This window comes from Dendrobates tinctorius, unplaced genomic scaffold, assembly GCF_039654945.1.
Source record: "Dendrobates tinctorius isolate UK_male_01 unplaced genomic scaffold, ASM3965494v1 ptg000206l, whole genome shotgun sequence".
Lineage (NCBI taxonomy): Eukaryota > Metazoa > Chordata > Amphibia > Anura > Dendrobatidae > Dendrobates > Dendrobates tinctorius.
The window spans coordinates 904932-917781 of record NW_027361873.1 but is presented as its reverse complement, the minus strand read 5'-3'; the positions used below and the strand labels follow the sequence as shown (position 1 = coordinate 917781).

The window sequence follows — 12850 nt, the reverse complement described above, 5'->3', positions numbered from 1 at the left end:
GGATGACACCAGAGAGCTCATGCAGACTCCACCACTGCACCAATTGTCAGAGATCCCAGCCAGGGGAGTCACTCTGAACCACCCCGCTGTTAACTTTTTTTTGTCACAAACAGCACTCTGCTGCAGCCTATCGACAATTACACGATTGGTAGTCGATTAATGGACAAGGCTGCGGCTGTTACCACTACCATGGCTTGGTCCCTGCTAACTCAGCGATAACCCAAGAACTACTTGCTGCCACCACCAATAGTTTTTACAGCCTGATCAGACACATGGTTTCTGGTAGCGTATGGCTTTCATGAGTTTGGTTTACAGCAGGATAAAAGGAATAGAACTATTACATTTTATATTTAATCCATAACGATAGGCAGTATTTACAAAAAATATACAAAAGATTTTACAAAGGGGACAAAACAATATAGCATATACAATTACATAAAATAAAAGGTTAAACCAAAGAAACTCACTACATTGGTCACGGAGAAAATGGCTGCACATCCAGTTGGAAGAATGTCTCAAGTGGGGTACCACAGGGCTCTGTCCTGGGCCCTGTATTGTTCAACATCTTTATCAACGATTTAGATGAAGGAATTGAGGGTAAACTGATTAAATTTGCTGATGACACAAAGCTAGGAGGGATAGCTAATACTAGAGAAGAGAGAGAGAGGATTCAAAAAGATTTAAATAAACTGGAGAAGTGGGCAGTAACTAACAGAATGGTTTTTAACAGGGAGAAATGCAAAGTACTACATCTGGGCAATAAAAATGAAAAAAGCATATATAGAATGGGAGGAATAGGGCTAAGTGACAGCACATGTGAAAAAGACTTGGGTATACTAATAGATCACAGACTGAATATGAGTCAACAGTGTGATGCAGCAGCAAAAAAGGCAAATGCAGTTCTAGGATGTATTAACAGAAGCATACAGTCTAGATCACGTGAAGTCATTATTTCCCTCTACTCCTCTTTGGTCAGACCTCATCTGGAATATTGTGTCCAGTTTTGGGCACCACATTTTAAAAAAGACATCAACAAACTGGAGCAAGTTCAGAAAAGAGCGACCAGAATGGTGACCGGTCTGCAAACCCTGTCTTATGAGGAAAGGTTGCAGGATTTGGGAATGTTTAGTTTGCAAAAGAGAAGACTGAGAGGAGACTTAATTGCTGTCTACAAATATCTAAAGGGCTGTCACATTGTAGAAGGATCAACTTTATTCTCATTTGCACAAGGAAAGACTAGAAGCAATGGGATGAAACTGAATGGGAGGAGACACAGATTAGATATTAGAAAAAACTTTTTGACAGTTAGAGTGATCAATGAGTGGAACAGGCTGCCACGAGAAGTGGTGAGTTCTCCTTCAATGGAAGTCTTCAAACAGAGGCTGGACAGACATCTGACTGGGATGATTTAGCGAATCCTGCTTTGAGCAGGGGGTTGGACCAGATGGCCCAGGAGGTCCCTTCCAACTCTACGATTCTATGATTCTATGATTCTATGAACAGATTGCTCATCTAGTGAAAGAGAGCACTTCGATTGGAAACGTCCAGTGAACGTGAATCATGCATACACATATACTGTATATTTCTGCAGGAACCCAAATCACAATTCGCCTTGACCGTTTATCAGCCCTTAAGTTACACCCACACGCCTCCCCTTGATGACTCGCAACAGGGCTGGTCCTGGGATGTGGCTTCAGATAGCGATCGATGCCATATTTTTTAAAGGAATTTCACATTTCCATAGATAGTAAAACATGGCTCCGAGAAGAAGGGGAGGAAAAAAAAAAAAGCAAAAACAAAACGGAAATTGGCCCCATCGTAAAGGGGTTACAGGAAAAATAACATAGCAATTGTGTATCAGCTTTGACCTTAGAGCACACTATTATAGAGTAACTGTCACACATATCTAGGGTACGTATACGGTACTTGGACAGTCAGCCAGTAATTGGTTAGCAATTTTGCAATAAATGTTGAGTTTTAATTTGTCACCATTTTTTGTAGCTCTCTGCCTGTTGTAAGTACATCATTCTTGTTTCATCCAGGGCCTGAAAATCAAATGTGATTCTATCCAACTAATAGAGGTTCATAACTAATCGATTGTAATGATCAAGACTGATTATGAGCCTTATGCATTATAAGTAACAATATAACCCTATTGGGAATAATAATAATAATAATAATAATAATAATAATAATAATAATAATAATAATAATAATAATACAAAAGCCACAATTCCGCTTCATCTTATTGAACTGGATCAGTGACCTTCTGATTGCATATGGCCACAGAACTCCATGGTTACTTTTAAAAATCATATCATTTACTGCAAGGAGTACATTATCCCACATTAAATGAAATCTTCAAATTTCAAAAGAAACAAAAAAAAAATGTAAACCTTGCAAAGACGTATTCCCATCATAACAGGCTAGGAAAAGTCAACCTCCAGTACCACTCGGATTCAGGGATATAAAAGCACTAAGGTGGCTTCTATTTTTTTTTACCCAGCCATCATGAATATTTTTGACAAGCAATTTTGCAATGTCGCATCAAGCCCTTTAAGAGGCTGTCTGGTCCAAATCGATAAGTCTGTAATCACTCAGCAAAAAAAAAAAACCCAAAACATATGCATGTTTGATATCTGCAAATTTGTAATAACCAGGGGAATCATAATGACAGGTCAGTTTTAGCATTTAGTGAACATGGTAAAAAAAAACACAACTATTGTGGTATTGCACTTTTTTTTTTTGCAATTTCACCGCAACTTAAATTTTTTTCCCTTGGAGTGCACAATATGGTAAAACCAATTAAGCCATTCAAAAAACAACTTGTCCTGCAAAAAACAAGCCCTCACATGGCAGAAAAATAAGTTATGGCTCTGGGAAGAAGAGGAGCAAAAAAAACGGTAACGCAAAAACCCAAGGTTGTGAAGGGGTGTGGGACCTACTGTATATACTGAACCCCCAAAAGTAATACTATTTTAAAAACAGCATCCCTCAACACATTCAAAACTGCTGTCAGGTAGTTTATTAACCCTAAAGGCTTTTCAGAAATTAACAACGCGGAGGGGGCATGGTCTGGATCGCTTGTGGGGAGGACGTGTTTTGCTGTTGCTCCCGCTGCCAGCCACAAAGTGAGCCCTCTTCGGACCCCAACGAGGGTGTCTGCGTGCCCCCCGGAGAGAGTTAGGCTAGGAGAGAGTGGTGGAGGACGGCGTGGAGGGAACCGTGGCTCTCTGAGAGGAGAGCGGTCGCGGGGAACGAGCCTTGGCGCCAGAGGCGGTCAGGCGCCATCTTTGCTGCTTCTTCCTGAGCTGGGCAGGTCAGCAGTCTGCGGAGAGCCGTTGGAGGTGGTGGTGGGCCACGGCCTATGCTGGAGGAGAGACCGCTGACTATTAAAGAAAGGAAGGAGGTCTGCTTACCGGAGGAGAGGGAGGTGAGCTGGTCGCAAGTGCCTGGCTGGTGAACAGAGGGTGGCCGCAGTGCTGGGTGCTCCTGGTGAATCGCCCAGGGATTTTGAGACGGTCGCTCCTGCTGCATACAGTGACTGGGGGTTTGGGGGTACTGCTCCCCCTTTCCAGAGACGCTAAGACCGGCCTAATTCCATACCACAGCAGTGTGAAACTTTATATATAGTGCACAATATCAGGGCCTTATTCACTCATGTCAGCGCTCCACCTTTTAAGACGCATGAGGTTATCTTCATCTATGAATATGCATAAGTAGACTTTCCCTGAATGCACGAGGAGTGATTCAAATGCACGCTTTAATTCAGCATTATGGTTAAATCTAATAAAGAGCGTGCAAAACCACTGACTACTAGTGTACATCAGGGCAGGCAAAGCGAAATGGAGAAATTTCTGAAAAATAAACCTGGGTCGGCTAGGCCCACACCAAAAAAGCTGCATGCAAATGCTGAGGTGGAGGAACAGGTCGAGGACTCGGACTCAAGTGATGATGTCTCAGGCAGCGATATTACCCACTCAGACTCTGGGAAGTTCTCTAGATCAGTATTCAAAAAACTTCTGGCCCAAGCATTAAAGCCTTTGGTTACAGAGATATCTGGTATGAGAGCAGATTTGTCACACATTGGTAATAGAGTGGAGTCCCTTGAATCATCTCAGTCCTCTCTCATTAGCCACTCTAATGCCATGAGGGATCATTTGGACTACCACAGAACACAGCTTAATAACTCTCTTCTGGCCTTAGAAGATCAAGAGAATAGGAGTCGCAGAAAAAATATAAGGATTAAAGGATTGCCTGAAAGTGTCTCTGCAGAAATACTGGAAAAATCCACGAAAGAAATCTTTGCCCTCCTAATCCCGCAAGAAAAATGCGACCAAATTGTAATAGAGAGGGTCCATAGATCGCTCAGACCCAAGCCCAAGCCTTCTGAACCCCCGAGGGATGTGATCTGTGGCTTGTTGAGCTATGTGGACACCAATGTTATTTTGTCTGCCTCAAGGGACATTAAAAATCTCACCTACGAAGGATCTGCTATCCAACTTTACCAGGACATTGCGCCGTCGACTCTTGCAAAGAGAAGAATCCTGAGACCCTTATTGGAAATACTACGCTCGCGTAAAATTCTCTATAAATGGCTGTTTCCGTTTGGAATATCGGTAAATGGGGATGGCAAACAAATAACAGTGAGGAGTCCCGAAGATTTAAACAAAATATGGGACACTTTTGACATTGTTCCTATTGATATTCCTTCATGGTTACCTTTGGATATGGATCTTCGCACGCCTCCTCCTATCAATGCTTATACAGGAGGTCAGGGGGATTGGGCCTCAGTGAAGAGACGCATGCCCCCTAAACGAGGGAAATCTGGGGCAAGAAAAGAGATGCCCCCCTGAATTCTGTTGTATTCGGTCTAGTCGTATTTTCTTGCATATGGACCCGGAAATTTCTATTTAACTTTGCAATGTTTTAGATCACTTTGGTTTGCCTTGATTGGCACCTGCCTAGGTGTTGCTGCTTTCATTTAACTGCCTTATAAGCTAACATGTACTACTCGTGTGTTGAGGATGTAATTCCCTGCTCTGTCATGGGGGGTATGTTTGACCCCCTACTCCTGCCGCAGGCAGGTAGTTGGTTATTGTTATCTATCGGTTACTGTTATTTTACCTTGTATTTTGTATTTTTTGTAGCCCGTCGGCATAGGGCACTTTATCATTTATCTTTTCTTTTGCTACATCTATTTTACTATGGGTGATAAGGAAAATTTTGCCACTATAGTAGTGTTCATATAATGTAAAAGGTTTACGCTCCCCGTGTAAGAGAAGTCAGGTATTGAACCTTCTGCATGCAAAAAAGGCTAGTGTGGTCTTCCTACAGGAGACACATTTTAAAGCGGGGAGAGTACCGGATATGTCTAGATCTCGTTACCCGACCTGGTATCATAGTACGGGTGGGTCGGCGTCTAGAGGAGTGAGTATTGCTATTAAAAAGAATGTTCCTTTTGTCTTGCATGATTGCCTTTCAGATTCCGAAGGAAGGTATATTATACTAAAGGGCCTTATTGCCAATACTAAAGTTACCCTATGTAACTTATACGCCCCAAACAGGAATCAGATTGGATGGCTGTGCAAAACAATGAATACCTTAAAACTATTTACTGAGGGTTTATTGCTGATGGGGGGAGATTTTAACGTATCACTTAATCCATCCCTGGATACTTCCACGGGCAAGTCGACCCTTTCTCAAAGGGCACTGAGAAAATTACACCTTTCTTTCCAAGAATTACACTTGATAGACCCCTGGAGGACACTCTTTCCTTCGGGCAGAGACTACACTTGTTATTCCCATCCGTGTGGTAGCTATCATAGAATTGATTATATATTGACACAAACAACTAACCTCTCATTAGTCAAAAATGCGACTATAGACACTATCTCTCTATCGGACCATGCTCCTATTTTTCTTGACATAGGCATAGAAACTCTTCCGCGACCAGCCAGGTCATGGTCGCTAAATGAGACATTATTAGATTCAGATTCCCACATTACGAAACTGACTGGCACTCTCGAATTCTTTTTTTCAGACAAATTTACACTCTGGCCCACCCATACCTGTGGTGTGGGAATCACATAAAGCGGTAATGAAGGGAGAATTTATAGCTTTGAGTTCCCATCTCAAAAAGAAAGGACAAAACAGGTTGTGTCTATTTTGCGCCAAATTAATTCCTTGGAAAGATTGCATAAGAGATCTCAAGTAAATAAGATACAAACTGAACTGACGGACCTAAGGAATTCGCTAAAAAATCTTTTAAATATCCAATCGGCCAAAACCTATATGAGATGCAAACAGAGGTTCTATCTCCACGGTAATAAAAGTAGTAAGCTTATGTCTTCATTGCTTAAAAAGCAGCAGGACAGGACGTTTATTAGGCAACTCAAAACTCTGGATGGCTCTTCAATTTTCGAGACCGCTGATATTGCCGAGGAGTTTAGATCCTTTTATGACAGCTTATATAATCTAAGCATACCAGATAGCATGCAAGACCCAATAACAGCTATAGAAAAAATAAAAAAGAGTTCCTGATTCCACTAAATCTACCTAAAATAACCCCGGAAGGCCAAACTTTAACTGCTCCGGTTACCCCTAAAGAAATTTTGGATACTCTCTCCACCATTCCAAATGGAAAGGCCCCAGGCCCGGATGGTCTCCCCATTATATATTATAAAAAGTTCATAAAATCATTCTTACCCCATTTGGTGACCTTGTTTAATTCCTATTTGAAGGGCCAGCTTCCCCCTAAGCAATCACTGGAGGCATATATTACGGTTCTCCCGAAGGAGGGTAAGGATCCCAACTTGTGCACCAGCTACAGACCAATCTCATTGCTTAATGCGGACATAAAACTGTGGGCTAAAATACTAGCGGGCAGAATAAGCAACTTTTAACCCAAATTAATTCATGCGGACCAGGCTGGCTTTGCGAGGGGTAGGGAAGGGAAAGATAACTCCACTAGGGCCATACAGTCTATAATGTTTGCCAAGACCCGGCAGGTCCCCTTGGTACTCTTGTCAACGGATGCCGAGAAGGCTTTTGACAGAGTGTGCTGGAGATTCATGGAGCAGGTGTTGATTAAATTTGGCTTCCCTCCTCAATATATAACAGCAGTCCTCTCTCTCTACTCTCAACCGACGGCCAGGGTCAGGATAAATGGCACCCTATCAAACAGTTTGGAGATTCACAACGGGACTAGGCAGGGATGCCCTCTGTCCCCATCCTTGTTCATTTTAGTTATAGAAACTTTGATACAAAGCATCAGACAAGAACAACGCATAGAGGGGTTGTCGGTGGGTCCGGGGACACTTAAAACGCTAGCTTTCGCAGACGATTTGCTTTTCCTCATATCCAACCCGTCTCAGGCATTCCCGATCATCCTCCAAATTTTTCGACAGTTTGCCTCCCTTTCCAATTTTAAAATTAATCTAGCCAAATCTGAAGCGTTAAATATCACTCTTCCTCATTCTCAACTTTCCATTATTCGTACACAGACTCCCTTCTCTTGGGCTAATAGCTCTATTAAATATTTAGGAATATTCATAACTAGGGACCCCACTAACCTATTTCAAAGTAATTTCATCCCCTTACTGAAAAAAGTTACCAACCTGATGCATAAATATAACCTACCCACTTTATCCTGGTTGGGTCGCATCAACGTGTTTAAGGCATATATCATGCCTATCATTTTGTACGCCATGAATATGGTACCGATTCAGATACCCCTGACCTTTTTCGGGTCATTAAAGTCACTAATAGGAAAATTTATCTGGAAATCTAAACCGGCTAGGTTGCCTTATAGGCTTCTTACTTATCCAGTCTCCTCTGATGGATTGGGAGTTCCAGACCCCCTTTTATATTATAAAGCAATCCACCTTAGCAGATTGTTAAAGGTGGTGTCTTGCGCTGAGGGTGGGGAGGGAACTTGTGTCGACCTGGCTTTACTGGGCCCGAGGGGTTTACCTTATCTCTGGACTAGGGCTAAACCACCGGTCGCTCTTAGACTAGACAAGATAACTTCTACTACATTACGTATCAAAAGATTGATGTTGGGGGAACTACCGGAGGACACTTTTCCCTCGACGTTAACGCCGATTGGCTCAATACCGTATCTATTAGATTTTGATTTTAAAGATCCTTATAATCTATGGTCTACCCTCCCTAGAGATACATTGAATAGCTTTTACGGTAATAAAATATTACAGGGAGGAGTTTGGCCACCAAATGCAATGATTCAACCAACTAATTTTCTTCAGAGCCAGCACATTCGACGTACGCTTCTGCAATTTAAGAAGAAATTCCCGACCAAATCAAATTGGTCCTGGTTAGATATTATGATCAAACTTCCGCTTCCACGGCTAAAAATCTTGTCTCGTATTTACTCACATCTGATCTCTCCGGGAGTACACTTTAAGCCCTCATTTATTTACTCCTGGGAAATGGAACTTAACACTACGTTCACAGAGAAACAAGTATCTAGAATGCGGTCTAGTGCACGGGGATTCTCTAGGTGTGTTCTTTTGCAGGAAAATTCTTATAAAATATTGACCAGGTGGCATTGGACTCCCGCGAAGCTCTTTCAGATGGGTCTTGCTGATAATGATGCTTGTTGGAGATGCCTCAACTCTGGAGGACATCACACACACATATTCTGGGATTGTCCCAAACTGAGACATTTTTGGGACGGTGTTGAGCTAGTTCTCAAGAAATTGCAACTAATAAAGACTAATCTCAGGGCTACGGAAGTTCTTCTTTCGTGCCCGTCAAAGGATTTCTTACCAAAAAAGCATGGTCTACTCCCACTGATGCTAAGTGCCGCAAAACAGCTGATAGCTGTACATTGGAAAGATGTTGCCCCCCCCACATTGGAGGAGTGGCATGTTAAGATAAATCAGATTTCTCGTCTGGAGGAGCTGTCTAGCTGGGAGATCTTTAATCACAAATCTTATGTGTCGACCTGGGCCCCGTGGACTAGATATCTGGGGGATAATCCTCGGGGTGAGAAACCTGATAATACTTACTTAGAAGTCTTACTTGGACCTGATGGCCTTTATATTGGGGTAGCTGGTTCCATGGTTACTTACAGAACAGTCCACCTACTCTATTTTCATAAATACACTCATCAACTGCTAGCGTTCATGCCGACGACTATTTTTTGTTGATGTTATTGTTATTGTTTAATATTATGTATCCCTCTTTACCCTTCCCTTCTTTTTCCTTTTTTCCCACCCACTTCCCCCCCCCCCCCCCCCCTTTTCCCTCCCTTTCACCTTGGACCGACGTCTAAGCAATAATTCGCCATTTGTATTTGTAAAATGGTGTTGTGTCTTATGGTGTGGTTTAAACCTGAAAATAAAGGATTTAAAGAAATTAACAACGCGGAATGACAGGAATTATTTTTTTTACCACTAAAATGTTGCTAACATCTAAAACAGGCCACTGTAGCTGGTAGACTATAAGGCCATTACTTGTCTGTGGATTGCCAATGCAAACAAGATGATGACAAAATCACAATTTTAGAGTGCCAATATGATTAAAGAGAGAGCCTCCAAGCACTGTTAAAAGAGAATCTGTCACAAGGGTTTTGCTACCTCATCTGAGAGCAGCCTAAGGTAGGAAAAGAGATCATGAATCCAGCGATGTACCACTTGTATGTACATAGTTTATTGCCAGTAAGCTGCTCATCACAGCTAGCAGTCCAGTGAGAATCAGACCTGGCAATGAATGTCCTAATGATAAAACCTTCATTATAAATAAACAACAGCACACAGCTTAACAAACGACATATTGCTGAATTCAGTGTTTCAGCCCTTATCTCATGCTGTCCTCAGATTACATAGCAATGCCTGCTGACAGATTCCATTTAACCTACTAGATAACATTTTCACTATTGACAGCAGCATCTAAAGGGTTAAACGGCCATGGTCTGTGCCAACACCGATCAAGGCTAATGCAGCAGGGTGTCCGCTATTTTGTACAGCTGACAGCTGCTCAACTTTCACCAGTGGGGGGAATGCTATTCCCTTACATATCAGGTCAGTAAAAAGACGTATTAGTTGTCATGACGCACTGGAGGTCTAGTGACTACTGCGGTGCCAACTGAAGCCCATAGTAAATACTTTACTTTATTCTTCACAACTCTAGGACTGTGAATATGCAAGAGCAGGGCTACACATATGCCACCTGTACCGGTCATGGACTAAATGCAACCGAAGGGGGAAAGTTTGTTTTTTTCGGGGGGGGGGGGGGGGGGGGGTCTTGTACCAGCCAGGTGAGCTTCACAGTGATGTTGCCCCATAAATTGTGAGGAAAGGTGCCCATTAAGCCGATCTGTAATGCAGAGTGGGCTTTTCCTGCTGTCCTACTCCTGTGCACATTAACCTTAGTGTCCTGCTGCTAACAGGAAGCGAAGGAGTTACTGCAGCTGCTACATGACCCAAGTTATGCACTCTGCTTCTGACATACCGCTCTTGTCAAGGATTAGTTCTTGAAGCAGACATTGCATATACTGTATAATGGTATTTAACTATTTCGAGCAACTTCACTGAGTCATGCATGTGTCCAACCTTTAGCATTCGTCTTTGCAGCATACAGTGCCTTGCAAAAGTATTCGGCCCCCTGGAACTTTTCAACCTTTTCCCACATATCGTGCTTCAAACATAAAGATACCAAATGTAAATTTTTGGTGAAGAATCAACAAGTGGAACACAATTGTGAAGTTGAATGAAATTTATTGGTTATTTTAAATTTTTGTGGAAATTCAAAAACTGAAAAGTGGGGCGTGCAATATTATTCGGCCCCTTTAACTTAATATTTTGTTGCTCCACCTTTTGCTGCGATTACAGCTGCAAGTCGCTTCTTGAGGTATGTCTCTATCAGTTTTGTGCATCGAGAGACTGAAATTCTTGCCCATTCTTCCTTGGCAAACAGCTCGAGCTCAGTGAGGTTTGATGGAGATCGTTTGTGAACAGCAGTTTTCAGCTCTTTCCACAGATTCTCGATTGGATTCAGGTCCGGACTTTGACTTGGCCATTCTTACACCTGGATAAGTTTATTTGTGAACCATTCCATTGTAGATTTTGCTTTATGTTTGGAATCATTGTCTTGTTGGAAGACAAATCTCCATCCCAGTCTCAGGTCTTTTGCAGAATCCAACAGGTTTTCTTCAAGAATAGTCCTGTATTTGGCTCCATCCATCTTCACATCAATTTTAATCATCTTCCCTGTCCCTGCTGAAGAAAAGCAGGCCCAAACCATGATGCTGCCACCACCATGTTTGACAGTGTGGATGGTGTTTTCAGGGTAATGAGCTGTGTTGCCTTTATGTCAAACATATCGTTTGGCATTGTTGCCAAAAAGTTCGATTTTGGTTTTATCTGACCAGAGCACCTTCTTCCACATGTTTGGTGTGTCTCCCAGGTGGCTTGTTGCAAACTTTAAACCACACTTTTTATGGATATCTTTGAGAAATGGCTTTCTTCTTGCCACTCTTCCATAAAGGCCAGATTTGTGCAGTGTACGATTGATTGTTGTCCTATGGACAGACTGTCCCACCTCAGCTGTAGATCTCTGCAGTTCATCCAGAGTGATCATGGGCCTCTTGGCTGCATATCTGATCAGTATTCTCCTTGTTTGAGATGAAAGTTTAGAGGCACGGCCGGGTCTTGGTAGATTTGCAGTGGCATGATACTCCTTCCATTTCAATATGATCGCTTGCACAGTGTTCCTTGGGATGTTTAAAGTTTTGGAAATCCAAATCTGGCTTTAAACTTCACCACAACAGTATCACGGACCTGCCTGTTGTGTTCCTTGGTGTTCATGATGCTCTCTGCGCATCAAACAGAACCCTGAGACTATCACAGAGCAGGTGCATTTATACGGAGACTTGATTACACACAGGTGGATTATTTTTATCATCATTAGTCATTTAGGACAACATTGGATCATTCAAAGATCCACAATGAACTTCTGGGGTGAGTTTGCTGCACTGAAAGTAAAGGGGCCAAATAATAATGCACGGCCCACTTTTCTGTTTTTGAATTTCCACAAAAATTTAAAATAACCAATAAATTTCGTTCAACTTCACAATTGTGTCCCACTTGTTGTTGATTCTTCACCAAAATTAACATTTGATATCTTTATGTTTTAAGCATGATATGTGGGAAGAGGTTGAAAAATTCCAGGGGGCCGAATACTTTCGTAAGGCACTGTATATAATGGTATATAGTTATTTCAACTTACTCTGCTTGTCCCCTTATTCTATGAGGTCAAGTAACTTTTCAAAGTGGTTTATGATCCAAGTAGGCCTGGAAGTTTTTTATCTGCTCAATACATTTATTGTGTCCTGCTGTCTTAACTTAGTTTGATTGATTGCTAACCAGTGAGGAGAGGAAAAAAAAGGATGAGCTTAGACCCGGCCTGCTATATATTTAGATCTAGGCTGGGGATGCATTTATGCAGGGGGGCATTTATGTACATGTATCAAAGTACAGGCAGTTATAACATGGCAGTTAGACAGGGCAGGGGCCAGGTAAGAAAAATTAATAAATCTATTCCCTGTACATATGGATTACCACAAATATATATCATATGCATTTGTATAATTTATATCATGGCTGCTGCATTCACTCACATCCACCGCCCTTGCATCAACTCTTTACACTCCATCCATATCGGCCCCTCTGTCCTTTCCTCTATGTATAGCACTCACTCTTTTCACATTGCTAAACAGCACTGATATATTTACTCGCAGCATCCAACACAAGAGACGCTCTCACAAATCACTTAACCATCTGCTCACTCTTTCTATCCTCCTTCTTCTAGTCGCAGGACATCTCTC

The 12850-nt window shown here is 42.1% G+C and overlaps 1 protein-coding gene across 2 annotated transcripts in view; it reads right to left on the bottom strand.

Annotated features, from left to right (window-relative positions):
- LOC141057944 (acyl-CoA dehydrogenase family member 11-like) overlaps positions 1-12850 on the bottom strand; it is a 221252-nt gene that overhangs the window by 120708 nt on the left and 87694 nt on the right. The gene's annotated exons all lie outside the window — the stretch shown is intronic.